A 14,975-nucleotide genomic window follows, 5' to 3' on the forward strand; every position below is an offset into this window, starting at 1 on the left:
TGTTATTGAAGGTGCAAGATCTGAGGAACAAATGGAGGAGGAATAGGTGATGGGTGAGCAACTGTCAGATGAAGAGGATAATACTCCCCTCTCTGTTGTTGGTGGGAGGCGACAGAGAAAACAAGCATCATTGTTACCCAGCTGCCAACACAGCATGGGCTTGGATCTCATGGCAGAGCCTGACATATGAGTACCTTTTTGCTGCAGTATCTGCAACATGATCCCCGTATATTTATTATTAGGAATACTGAGTTGCCATTCTGTTAGATCCAGATTATAAAACCAAATTTTGGCAGGTGCTTCCTGCCCTGGAAAGGGACCCACAAATTCTGCAGTATCAAAACACGCTTTTACACAACCTTAAGAGAGCTTTTCCCCAAATACAGCCGTGAAGCACACAGTTAGCATCATAGCTATAGACTTCCAACCTCTGGCATGTCAATTCATCAATGCCAAAACATTAGATGCAGCAGCAGTAGTGTAAGTGGAAGAAGCAATTTCTGTGAGTCCTTTCACACTTTTTTAGACCAACTTGTGCACCAGCACAACAGAGTCCAAGTCTTACACGTGGTGAATGAATGGAGTGGATGGTGCAGGAGTATCTAGAAATGAATATCAATACCATCAGGGACCATCAGCTTGCCTCACATTCCTTGGAGGTTTTATCGTTCCCGGCAGCCAGCTTTCTCTCAGAACATGTCTCCACTGCTGCTGGTGGAATCCTGATGAATAAGCGCAGTTGGCTGTCTTCTTAAAGTGTAGACTGCCTAACTTTCATCAAGATGAACCAGTCATGGATCTCCAACGACTTTTGCAACCCAATCGCCGACTGTATAGACTAGGTGATATTGCATTTTTTAGTGTGCTGCATTAATGTCACGTAACTGCACTCTGTGGTATCTTTAGTGTGTCTTCTGTTTCTGTTGTGGCGGCTGCTGCTGATGTTAACACAAATTTGTGGAAATGTGAACAGTCATGGTTGGTCTACATCTGCTGGGTTGGCTGAAGTGGAAGACGTGTCAGTCCCAATTATACTATATTTATTCCACTTCAGTGGTGTCAGGCCCTCATTTTTTTAAACGAGAAAACTGCAGGTTGGTGTCTATTTGCTGGATTGAGCGTAGTGGAAGACCTGCCGGTCCTTATTATACTATTTCTACTGTGGTGAAATTGATGCCCCTTTGGTATTGTCTGACAATAATTTTTGGAAATGTGAACACTGCTGGTTGGGTGTCCATCTGCTGGATTGAGTGTAGTGGAAGACTTGTCTGTCCCTATTATATTGCATATACTGTGTTGAAATTGATGCCACTTCTGTGGTGTAAGACCCTCATTTGTTTAAATGTGAACACTCTTGGTTGGGTGTCTATCTGCTGAATTGGGTGTAGTGGAAGACCTGTCGGTTCCTATTATACTATTTCTACTGTTGTGAAATTGATGCCACTTTTGTGGTGTCTGCCAGTAATTTCTGGAAATGTGAACACTCCTGGAAGGGTGTTCATCTGCTGGTTTGCGTGTAGTGGAAGACCTATCAATCCCTATTATACTATCTATACTGTCATGAAATTAATGCCACTTTTGTGGTGTTTTCGCCAATAATTTCTGAAAATGTGGACACTCATGGATGGTCCTCCTTCATGAGTGTTGCCTGTATAAGTAGGCCTCCGAGACCTTAAGGCTTCCAATTCCTTGGACTCAAGTACCTGTGTTACTATCCTTACATTTTTCTGACAATGGTAGTCTGCGAAGCTGATATTTGGTGGCCTACCCCGATCCCTCACCCATCTCGTCTTACTTTGACGTTCAATTGAAAGCTGTAAATGCTGTCCCAGACCCCAATACCTCATGCCTGGCTAATTGCTGCAGTGCCATTCTACAATTTGTACTGTGGTTGAATTGAGGCCACTTTCCTGGTGTCTGTCCCTCATTTGATGTGTTTTGGCAGCATTTGGGGCCATTATAAGATGTTGCGCATGCATTTGTTTTTGCCTCCAATTGACATGAATGGCATTCAGTTACGAATTAATCCGCAAATATTGAAAATTTGGCAATCGTAATCCAAATCGAACATTGAAATATTTGCTCATTTCTAGTCAGGACCTCTGATTCACCATGAATACATTCTTGTAAAATCCCTCTAACAGCTGAGGTGTAGGGATAAAAAAAAAAATGATAAAAGTACAACTTGATGATGGATAAATGACATTTACAAGGTTTGGTTTTACAAAGTGTTCAGCGTAAGACAAAATTAAATTAATATCACAGCCATACTATTTTTCACATGGCATGAATCATAATTCAGCTGTCTCTGTCTGACAAGGTCAAAATTTACCACATTGTACACAAGAAAACATTGAGCTGGAGAGGTTTGATCACATCTTAAATCAGTTGCTGCATAATTTTAGACGTGAAATCTAATTCTGTCACAACTGAAGTACTTCTCCCTGTGATATGAAAAATAAAACTCGGTAAAACTTTGAATTAAAGTGCAAAGAAAAGAACAAAACCATAAATGCTTCAAAAGGGTGACAGATAATTAATATGAATTATCTGTGATTGAGTTCTCACTAAGAAGCCATCAAAGTATGAAATGTGAGCATGGGAAAAACACTTCTCTGAGTATAATACACAATCTCAAAGTTTTGCTTATCAGAGGAGAGATGAGATAACTACTTGAATAATTAATATCTATGTACAGTATCTATCTACTACTATCAAATATAAATCTTCCTATCTACTACAATCTATCAAATATAAATATTTCTACTACAATCTATCAACTGGACCTGGCAGATGCTTACTTACGCCCGTCCCGTGCAAGGGGTGAGTCTGGGACCAGTGGTTCTCCAAGCTGGAGTATGTATTTGGTTTTCCTTATGTTTTGTTAAGCTGCTGGTTACTGAGTGACATTAAAACCACTGGAATTGGACTGTGCGTTGTCTCGTTACTGCCGCCCGGCTATTGCCTACCAGAGCGAATCCCTACAAATATATATATATATATATATATTGTAAGGATTCGGACTCGCTTAGGTGCGGCGGGAGTCAAACATGAGGCACGTTCCTTTAAAATTTCACAGGGTTTATTACTCCATAAACCAGAGACAGCACATAAACAGTCCTTAGTTGGGCTGTGTTCCCTCAGGTCCTGTGCACACAGGTCAGGGCAATGTCCAGAGCAGTGCTCTATCTGCAGCCGCAGACACAGGAAGGCTTCTCCTTCCTTGGAACACAGACCACTCTCTGTAGTGTCCCACCTGGACACATGGAAGTCTGTCCACACTCTGCCAGACTTCCTCACAGTCTCCCTCACATGTGCCAAACACCTTAATTACATAGCCCTGTAACCACACCCATAGGTGAGGTATGGATCACATGAGCTGGTCACATGGTCAGGACTTCACCACAGGTCCTGAACATACACATATCTTCAGGCAAAACAGAGTACATTCCGCACCCAGTGCACTAAATGACATCTTTAGTGCTCATGTACACTATAGGCAAAATACTCCGGGTTGCATCGCAGGGAGCATCCCTCCATGTGACATATCTCCCATTAACCACGCGATCACCTGTCACACCACATATCCCCCTCCTCTGCCTAAAGCCGTGGGGCTTTTGCACTTTCTATTACTCGACCAGAGATCCTTCTCGGTCGTCTCTGCCAGTCAAATCGTCTATCAAAGTCAGGCCCTGCTAGTGAACTCTTCAGTAGTCGTCCCTTATCCGACTCTGTCTTGTTCTTTGATAAAGATGGGCCCACGTCAGACCACCCGCATCCCTGGCGGTCAGTATGGTGTTGCGACTCCCTTGCCCCCATACCTCTTGTCTGGACTGACTCTTTGTCACCACGTCTTCTACAGGGTCTCCTGCCTAGGTCACTCAGCTCTGAGCTAACTGAGGCATCACTACTTCCTCTTCCATCAGGCCACCTACTGTCCTCTCTCTGCTGGCCATTTCTCCTAAGGTCTATAAGGTCCCGAGAGCAGCCCTTCCATTTATCTCTATGTACTCTCTTATCTCCATCTTTAGGACTTCCAGTCTTAAGTGAACCTCTTTGCCTTTCTATACCGCGAGTTGAAGGAGGTGGCCATCTTCTTTCCATTTCCTCCAGCTCTCTACTGATCTGCTTCCTCTCAAGTCTTAGCTGCTCTACTTCTTTCAGGTATGACACGCGATACTCCAGGAGCATCCGGATATTCCCAAGGCTCTCCATGGACCCAACAATGAGGAATGGAACCATCCCATCTTCATCCTTGTCCTGGGCTTCGTCATCAGCCGGAATCCTCACTCTCATCACGCCAGACCTGTTCACCATGTCCTGCATCACTTTCCCAAACCTTCCGATGACTTTCCTCACCAGACCTCCGGGCACTTGAATGATGTCTTCTGCAATGCCCTGCTGACTTCGAACTTTCCTCGCACACTCTAGACATCGAGCGGCTTCTTTTTTTCCCAACAGGATCATCTGCCTTGTGCGGAGGCATTGTAGATGCATATCCCTCAGGATAGTAACCCGCTTCCTTGAGACTTCCTTAGATGACAGTATGACCAGCTGCTTCGTCTCTGGTGCCCAGATCACACTACATGCTTCTATAGCCTTCCTAAAGGCCTCATGCACACCTTCCTCAGCACAGGCTTCCTGCATGTCTTCTGGTACATCAATTACAACCTTGAAGGTCGTGGACTTCCTCTCATCCTGAACAGATGGCTCTGGGTTCCCTACGGACACTTCCCTCAAGATATCTGTCACGATTGGATGACTGTCTTGTGCAGCCCTTGGCTCACCATCTTCCTGAGATTTACAGTCTCCAGGACCCTTTTCCAAGATGGGCTTTGGCAGTTCTGCCTTGCTATCAGGTGGGCACGGCTGCTGTACGTCTTCGCCCATCCACTTCTCCCGTAGAAGACCTTTTCCTACTCCACTGAGTTCTTGCAGAACTTTATCTCGCTCCTCTGCCATGTAGCGACGCTCATCCTCTCTCCTGAGAATCTCCTGTTGATACTTCTCTTGGGCCTCTCTGAGCACCTCAATATCTTCCAACAGGGTCTTGTTCATGGTTTTACACGCTGACAGGTGACCTCTGAGCTCAGAGACTTCCTTCTCCAGCTCATCCACTCTGTGCTCAGTCACTTGTCTCAGTGCCTTGCCTGCCAAGAGCTCGGACTCTAGGTGGTGCAACCGCTCCACCTGCGCGGAGTTGGCGACTTCCAGACTCGCCACCTTCAGACACTCCCTCGCCAGCTGCTGACACATCTCTTCACGCCCTTGCTCCAAGTCTCGTAGGTGCGCTTCTACCTGGTGCAAACTGTCATTACACTGGATTTGTGCTTCTGTCTGACAAACACTGTCTTCAGCCCTAGTGGTTGCTACTGGCAATAACATATTACAGTCACGCCTGGTACCTGTGTCACACCCCACCGCATGGGAAATGTTCATGTTGCTCTCTGTTCGGGTGTCAGGTCCACTCTTTTTAATTACCACACCACTATCAGTCTCTCTCTGGTACCCGTCAGGTGACATCATGTCCGTAAGTGGGGCCGACGCACTGTTCTCTCTGGTCATGTTTAACTTAGGCCTGTCAACTTTAGGAGGCGGACTTTTCACACCATTACCTCCCATACACATTATATCAACTGACACTTCTCCTTTTGTCCACCAGTCCCACAGGGCTTCTAAGTCCCGCCCTATTACCATAGTATAGTGTAAGTCTGGGTCTACTGTCACTACATGGTACGTGGAACTCTCAGTCGTGTCAATGTAGAGGTATGCTGTCAAAAGTTCTTTATCGTCCCCACCAAAGCCATTCACTCTCGTCACCATCCCAGGCGACACAGAACGTCCAGGAGTGGTTTTTAGCACAGATACCGGACTCCCAGGGTCTAACAATCCCATCACCCGTTCTCCATCCAGCCAGAAGGGGCACTGTAGTGTTGGTTCACTGACCGAGCTACTCACAGTCGTCTCATCTCCCAGCCCACCATCCGTCATGTCACGAGACGTCAGGTCCGTAAGTTGGGCAGATGTCCTTCTCCTTCCGGTCAGTTCTACCTCTGACCTGTCTACGTCAGAAGCCGTCACTATCTTAGTGTCCGCTGGCCCCACAGTCGAAGCATCTCCATCGTCCGACCAAACGTCATCAAACAAAACAAAGTCCCGGCCCCTCTCCCAGGCATAGACTAAGTCCCGTGGTATCCCTCCCCCTTGGCACTCACCACCTTTGGTCCCCTCAAACACTACTCTGTCTACTGCATAGTTCACCGTGACCCCGTGTTTACAGCGAACCCTGACGTTTTTCTCGGACAGAGAGAAAGTGAGAGGAGTTCCTGTCAGAGTCACCTGATTCTCTGATTCCAGCCGACCAAAGGCTCCTTCCCGGTGCAGCATCACTGTACACATCTGTGGCCCGTCATTACTACCTGGAAAGGATATTCCACATTCTGAAAAAGACCTGCACATACACTGCGGTACTCCAGACGTACCTACTGAGTCACCCAGTGCTGTCACTTCTTCAAACTTGGCCCCTTTCTGGACCACCACCCCGCTTTGGGTTGCCGCCCCCTCCCGGGACTCCACCCCATTTTGGGTTACCACCCCAATTTGGGCCACCGCCCCCTTTGGGGACTCCACCCCTTTACGGGCTACCACCCCGATTTGGGCCACCGCCCCCTTTTGGGACTCCACCCCTTTACGGGCTACCTCCCCGATTTGGGCCACCGCCCCCTTTTGGGACTCCACCCCTTTACGGGCTACCTCCCCGATTTGGGCCACCGCCCCCTTTTGGGACTCCACCCCTTTTCGGGATCTCCCCATGTCTGTCCTGCAGAACCTCTTAGGCCACAGTTCACACAGTACAGTTTTTTTTTTTTTCCTTCAGGCTGGTACTGGCCCTTTAAGCACGACACCACTTCTTTCTGGCACTGCCTCAGCTCCTGCCGTCGCTCACAAGCAGCTGCTGGTGTCTCTGCAGCTCCTGCTGCGTCGTCTTCGTGGACCCGCTGATCCACCGGAAGCCACTTGTCGCCCTCAAAAGAAAAAAAAAAAAACCACCTTAATAGTTGTGTAAAGCCACAACTACTGTATCCGCTTAGTCATATGCAATAAAGCTGCAGCAGGATGGTGTAGACAGACAGCGTCTGTTACCAATGCTCAAATAGGAGATCCCAAAAAGAAAAAACATCAGGTCCCCGCGCTGCGAGACCTTCGTGAGCGCACTGAGCCACAGCAAGCACTTTCAGGATTTTTTTTTTTTTTTGCAGAGAAGCGAGGAAAAGGGGGAAAAAAACACAAGCACAGTCTCTCACTGACTCTGGTCAGTGCAACACGGATTCCTGTCCGTTACCTGCTGGTGTCAGCCACACAGGTTCTCGGGTACCTTTTCTCCTCATAGGCATCCCACAAATCTCCATACAGTCATTTCCTCTGACCTCGGTCAATATTACTCACGATTTTCCATACCATCTGTGCTCCTGGGAATCGCTGCCCGCATTCTCCACCAATTGTAAGGATTCGGACTCGCTTAGGTGCGGCGGGAGTCAAACATGAGGCACGTTCCTTTAAAATTTCACAGGGTTTATTACTCCATAAACCAGAGACAGCACATAAACAGTCCTTAGTTGGGCTGTGTTCCCTCAGGTCCTGTGCACACAGGTCAGGGCAATGTCCAGAGCAGTGCTCTATCTGCAGCCGCAGACACAGGAAGGCTTCTCCTTCCTTGGAACACAGACCACTCTCTGTAGTGTCCCACCTGGACACATGGAAGTCTGTCCACACTCTGCCAGACTTCCTCACAGTCTCCCTCACATGTGCCAAACACCTTAATTACATAGCCCTGTAACCACACCCATAGGTGAGGTATGGATCACATGAGCTGGTCACATGGTCAGGACTTCACCACAGGTCCTGAACATACACATATCTTCAGGCAAAACAGAGTACATTCCGCACCCAGTGCACTAAATGACATCTTTAGTGCTCATGTACACTATAGGCAAAACACTCCGGGTTGCATCGCAGGGAGCATCCCTCCATGTGACATATCTCCCATTAACCACGCGATCACCTGTCACACCACAATATATATATATATATATATATATATATATATATATATGTAAATAATATATGTGGTCAAGGAGACCTACGCAAAGTGTGTGTGTGTGTGTGTGTGTGTGTGTGTGTGTGTGTGTGTGTGTGTGTGTGTGTGTGTGTGTGTGTATGTATATATATATACACACAAGTGAGCAAGCAATTATCTATCAAAAAGATAATTTTTTAAAATAAAGTACTGGCCATAATGAAACATGAGAAAAAATACATGTGGATATATCAAACAGTACATAATAATAATAATCTTTATTTATATAGCGCCAACATATTCCACAGCGCTTTACAGTACATATCTATAGACCAACCTGGCTAGAGAATGGCCAGTACAATATAAACTGCTGAACCAATGAACTGTTGAACCACTATATTTTATTTCTAAATTTTGCTGCCAGTTTACATATCACTTTGCATATTTAAGTAGGTCCGTGAATTTGGTCCACTCTTGCACTACTGCACTTTATATTTGCTATTATTCATCTTTTTGAGAGATAATTGTTTGCTCACTAGTGTGTATACAATATATATGTATATGGTACTTTGCGTAGGTCTCGACCACATATATTATTTACATATATATACACTCACTGGCCACTTTATTAGGTACACCTGTCCAACTGTGTGTTAAGACTTAATTTCTAATCAGCCAATCACATGGCGGCAACTCAGTGCATTTAGGCATGTAGACATGGTCAAGACAATCTCCTGCAGTTCAAACCGAGCATCAGTATGGGGAAGAAAGGTGATTTGAGTGCCTTTGAACGTGGCATGATTGTTGGTGCCAGAAGGGCTGGTCTGAGAATTTCAGAAACTGCTGATCTACTGGGATTTTCACACACAACCATCTCTAGGGTTTACAGAGAATGGTCCGAAAAAGAAAAAAAATCCAGTGAGCGGCAGTTCTGTGGCCGGAAATGCCATGTTGATGCCAGAGGTCAGAGGAGAATGGGCATACTGGTTCGAGCTGATAGAAAGGCAACAGTGACTCAAATTGCCACCTGTTACAACCAAGGTAGGCAGAAGAGCATCTCTGAACACACAGTGCGTCGAACTTTGAGGCAGATGGGCTACAGCAGCAGAAGACCACACTGGGTACCACTCCTCTCAGCTAAGAACAGGAAACTGAGGCTACAATTTGCACAAGCTCATCGAAATTGGACAGTAGAAGATTGGAAAAACGTTGCCTGGTCTGATGAGTCTCGATTTCTGCTGCGACATTCGGATGGTAGGGTCAGAATTTGGCGTAAACAACATGAAAGCATGGATCCATCCTGCCTTGTATCAACGGTTCAGGCTGGTGGTGGTGGTGTCATGGTGTGGGGAATTTTTTCTTGGCACTCTTTGGGCCCCTTGGTACCAATTGAGCATCGTTGCAACGCCACAGCCTACCTGAGTATTGTTGCTGACCATGTCCATCCCTTTATGACCACAATGTACCCAACATCTGATGGCTACTTTCAGCAGGATAATGCGCCATGTCATAAAGCTCGAATCATCTCAGATTGGTTTCTTGAACATGACAATGAGTTTACTGTACTCAAATGGCCTCCTCAGTCACCAGATCTCAATCCAATAGAGCATCTTTGGGATGTGGTGGAACGGGAGATTCGCATCAGGGATGTGCAGCCGACAAATCTGCGCCAACTGTGTGATGCCATCATGTCAATATGGTCCAAAATCTCTGAGGAATGCTTCCAGCACCTTGTTGAATCTCTGCCACGAAGAATTGAGGCAGTTCTGAAGGCAAAAGGGGGTCCAACCCCTTACTAGCATGGTGTACCTAATAAAGTGGCCAGTGAGTGTACATATATGATAATGCCCAGTATCAGAGAACGAGACAAGGCGGTGACCATGGTCCAAAAACGCCTTGTGCATGGATTACCACTCCATATGCTAATCTTAAAAAGGAGAAAACGGAGTAACGGATACAAAATATATGCAAAAGTATAAATTTTATTAGTACTCACATCAAGTGCTGACAAGTATACAAGTTGACTAAAATAGGGGGGATAAGCCCCAATGATACAACAATCAGGACAGACAAGGACAGGGTAAATAAAATGATACCAGTGCTCGAAATCTACATGGCACAACGCTCAGTCAGCCCATGGGCATTGCACATAACAGACATATGTCTAATGGTAAAAGATAGTCAAATATGGCATACTCAATTAAATGTGTATTGTACATAGTTGTACATGTCTAGAGCGCCAAAAAAAAAAAAAAAACCATCCAGAGGGGTCAATGTGCAAGTCCAATGGACACTGAACATAAATGAATCAATGACATGTGAAAGGATTCTTAAATAGTAAATAACATATGTATCAGCATATCAAAACTGCGCAATTGTGCCAGAGAGAACCCGGGAGACGACCCGCCCAGCGGTCCAAATGACCGAAGTGTGGAAACAAGTAAAGGCAGGCTGCTTACCGGGGAGCAGAGGAGGTGAAGGCCCATGCAACGACACCCGACGTACGTTTCGCGCCCGCCACAGGCGCTTTATCCCTTGATAATATCCCTTTGGACCGCTGGGCGGGTCGTCTCCCGGGTTCTCTCTGGCACAATTGCGCAGTTTTGATATGCTGATACATATGTTATTTACTATTTAAGAATCCTTTCACATGTCATTGATTCATTTATGTTCAGTGTCCATTGGACTTGCACATTGACCCCTCTGGATGGTTTTTTTGTTTTTTTTTTTGGCGCTCTAGACATGTACAACTATGTACAATACACATTTAATTGAGTATGCCATATTTGACTATCTTTTACCATTAGACATATGTCTGTTATGTGCAATGCCCATGGGCTGACTGAACGTTGTGCCATGTAGATTTCGAGCACTGGTATCATTTTATTTACCCTGTCCTTGTCTGTCCTGATTGTTGTATCATTGGGGCTTATCCCCCCTATTTTAGTCAACTTGTATACTTGTCAGCACTTGATGTGAGTACTAATAAAATTTATACTTTTGCATATATTTTGTATCCGTTACTCCGTTTTCTCCTTTTTAAGATATATATATATATATATATATATATATATATGTGTGTGTATATACATTTTTGCACTTTATATTTGGCGGTCATTTTTAGTTATATTTTTGGTTCATTATATATATGGCTTATCATTAATTCTCTGTATCAGTGCCATGGTCATATATGATGTAGTTGGATCTCATTAATCAATTTATACTGACCTGGTTGTAGTGTGGTATCCAGGTGTCGCTGATTCCCTTACCTATAATTGCTGTATTATATACTAATTTTACTTTTATTTTGTAATAATACAATTCATACAATTTTTGTACTGCTCCTTGGTCCTATTCTTTTTGGGTTTTTGTTGTATTTTTATGGATGAGCTATTGTTCATTTAGCCTTTTTTGGGGATTATTATCTTTCAATTATAAATTGATCACTATAAAGAAATCTATCTACTATCTATCCAATATACCATATATACTCGAATATAAGTCGAGATTTTCAGCCCAAAAAATTGGGCTGAAAGTCCCCCTCTCGTCTTATATTCGAGTCATATACAAAGGGGGACAGAGGGGGAGGGGGGGCGGGGGTGTCAGGTCATACTTACCCGTCCTGACGCTGTCTCTTGAGCCCCCAGCTTCTCCCTGTGCTCTCCCTTCCTGCCTTCAGCGGTCACGTGGTGCCGCTCATTAAAACTCATGAATATGCGCATATTAATGAGCGGTATCACAAGACTGCTGAATGCAGGAAGAGAGAGCTCGGAGAAGCTGGGGACTCAAGCGACAGCGTCAGGACGGGTAAGTATAGCGATACTCACCTGTCCTGCGTCCATGGCTGCTTGCTGCTGTCTGTCATCGGTCAATGTGACTTCAGACACCAGAGGGCGCGGTGACGTGGTTAGTGCACGCCGCGCCCCCTGCAGTCTGAACGTCACTGACTGACGTGCAGATAGCGGTGAGCAGCCATGGACGCAGGACAGGTGAGAATCTGACACCCAGCGATGGAGAGGTGAGTATGTCATTTTTTTTTTTTTTATTTTTACATGCAGCAGCAGCATGGGGGCAGCATATGAGGGAACAATCTATGGAGCTATTTATGGGGGCAGCATATGAGGGAATAATCTATGGAGCATTTCCCACCCTAGACTTATACTCGAGTCAATAAGTTCTCCCAGTTTTTTGTGGCAAAATTAGGGGTGTCGACTTATACTCGGATCGACTTATACTCGAGTATATACGGTAAATCTATCCACTACTATAAAATTTAAACCAATCAAATATAAATCTATCTATAAAATATAACTCTGTCTATACATGCATCTATCTATCTAGTTATATACTACTATCTATTAAATCTAAATGTATAATTCTAACTATCTATTTGCTATCTGTTAGGGACGGCGGAACACACTAAATATTAAATAACAGAAAGTGTGTTCGCCGCCCGGGGTCCACCGTGCAGTGGTGTTAAACTGCTGCTATATAATGGCAGACGCACAGTATGGCGGTATGGCACACGTGGGTTGAACGTCACCTTGAGAGTGCTGGCGAGCTCTGTTATAATCACAGAGGCGCCTAAGGCATAAACAAATGCCTAGCCTGTTGACCTCACAGGTCTCAGTGGTGTGCATGCTCGGTATACGGTCACAGGACTGGGCCCTAGACTCTGGGTCAAAGTCCGTCTAGACCTACCATGCGTGTGGCGTCGCTACCGCGGACGCCAACAAGTGCTGCTGACTGCAGCGTGGCGACTGATCCAGCTGCAATACGACAATGCCCAGACAGGCGCACTGTCGGACGCTAGCCCTGTGGAGGATGCGTACTGTGGCTTGTAGCTTGCCACTGACTGGCGCTGACTCTATTACTAGATCCCTATACACACTCGTAATATCAGAGGGAGAGGAATCTTAATGAGTCATTTGCAGTCCATTCATCCATCAACATTCACACAGTAGCAACTAGAATCTATACTAGCGCATGGCCGAGCGGCCATGCGACCCTTTTATAGCCGGGACCTTCCGGAAGCTTCCAGATCTCTGAGATGGACCAATGAGATCTGGAGAAGGACCTGAGCACGTGACTCCCGATCTCTAATGGGAGATCGTCTCGTGAGCATGCCCAGTAGTGCGATGAGAGGACTTAGCCTCTGGAGTGGCTTGCTGCAGAGCAGGCTGCGCTACTATTGCTGGCCCAGAGGTGGCAGCAACAACTAGACCCACAGAGCTGGTCTGAGCAGGGTGTCTGGAAAGTCAGGATTGCTGTGTAGGCTCCTGACTTTGGTCGGTGGCGAATGGGAGACTGCTGAATGCAAGGCTCTGGATTCCTGCTGTGCAGTTGTGGGAACCTGATGCCTAACACTATCAATCTAATTAGAAAAAAATTAATGAACCGCACAATAGAAAAAGAAAACATGGGTGCAAAGCCTACCAGACAAAAATTCAGTTGTTGTAATAAAAGAAAATATAAAAGGAGGCAGTATTCTAAATTATGCAAAAGAGAAAGTGGACTTTAAATAGCCCATGTGATAAAGTTTCGGTTCATAGAGCCTTTTTGTTTTTGGCTTGAAAAAGGTTCTGTGAATTGAAACATTGCTACTTAAAGTGCACTTTCTTTTCTTGGATATTTTAGCGTGCTGCCTCCTTTTTTTCTTATATCAATCTACGTATCTGTGTATCTATTTTGTAAGTCTGCATTGTTACCTAAGCAAACACTCTTGGACATCTGGGATTTTCAATATTTGTAAGACCATTTACTTAAACAAATTGCCTCAAAGTACCCTTAAGGCTTTGATGATACTCTGTGTTTCCTATTAAAAGAACACAGTGCACACAGTATCTTCTAAAGATATAATAATAATAATAAATTTTATTTCTATAGCGCTGACATATTCCGCAGCGCTTTACATTTCAGAGGGGACTTGTACAGACAATAGACATTACAGCATAACAATAATCACATAGATCATAACAGATACCAAGAGGAATGAGGGCCCTGCTCGCAAGCTTACAGTCTATGAGGAAAGAGGTAGACACGAAAGGTGGGTGGTAACAGTTGCCCTGATTGTTTGGATCAGCCATAATATTAAGTGTGTAACAGTACGGATGCAGAGGGTTAATGGATGCATAAAGCATGTGGGAACATGATGCTGGGAACCTGGCTATAGTAAAAAACTTTTGGCTGTGCCACACAGGGATAGATTAGGTTAATATGTTGAGGCGATAGGCCAGTCTGAATAAATGCGTTTTCAGGGCACGCTTAAAATTGTGGGGATTGGGGACTAATCGTATTGACCTGGGACGTGCATTCCAAAGAATTGGCGCAGCACGTGTATAGTCTTGAAGACAGGAGTGGGAGGTTCTGATTACTGAGGATGCTAACCTCAGGTCATCAGCAGAACGGAGGGCGCGGGTAGGATGGTATACTGAAACAAGTGAGGAGATGTAGGGTGGTGCTGAGCCATGGAGGGCTTTGTGGGTGAGGGTAATAAGTTTGTACTGGATTCTGGAGTGGATGGGTAGCCAGTGTAATGACTGGCACAAGGTAGAGGCATCGGTGTAACGATTGGGGAGGAATATGATCCTGGCAGCTGCATTCAAGACAGATTGGAGGGGGGAGAGTTTGGTAAGAGGGAGACCGATTAGAAGGGAGTTACAATAGTCAAGACGAGAATGAATAAGAGAAACAGTAAGAGTTTTTGCAGAGTCAATAGTAAGAAAAGGTCGAATTCTAGAAATGTTTTTGAGGTGCAGATAACAAGAGCGAGCCAGTGATCGGATGTGGGGGACAAAGGAAAGCTCAGAGTCAAGTATGACCCCAAGACAGCGGGCATGTTGCTAGGGAGTAATAGTAGAACCACACACGGAAATGGCAATGTCGGGTATAGGTACAT

The sequence above is a fragment of the Dendrobates tinctorius genome, unplaced genomic scaffold, assembly GCF_039654945.1.
Source record: "Dendrobates tinctorius isolate UK_male_01 unplaced genomic scaffold, ASM3965494v1 ptg000079l, whole genome shotgun sequence".
In the NCBI taxonomy this organism is placed as follows: domain Eukaryota; kingdom Metazoa; phylum Chordata; class Amphibia; order Anura; family Dendrobatidae; genus Dendrobates; species Dendrobates tinctorius.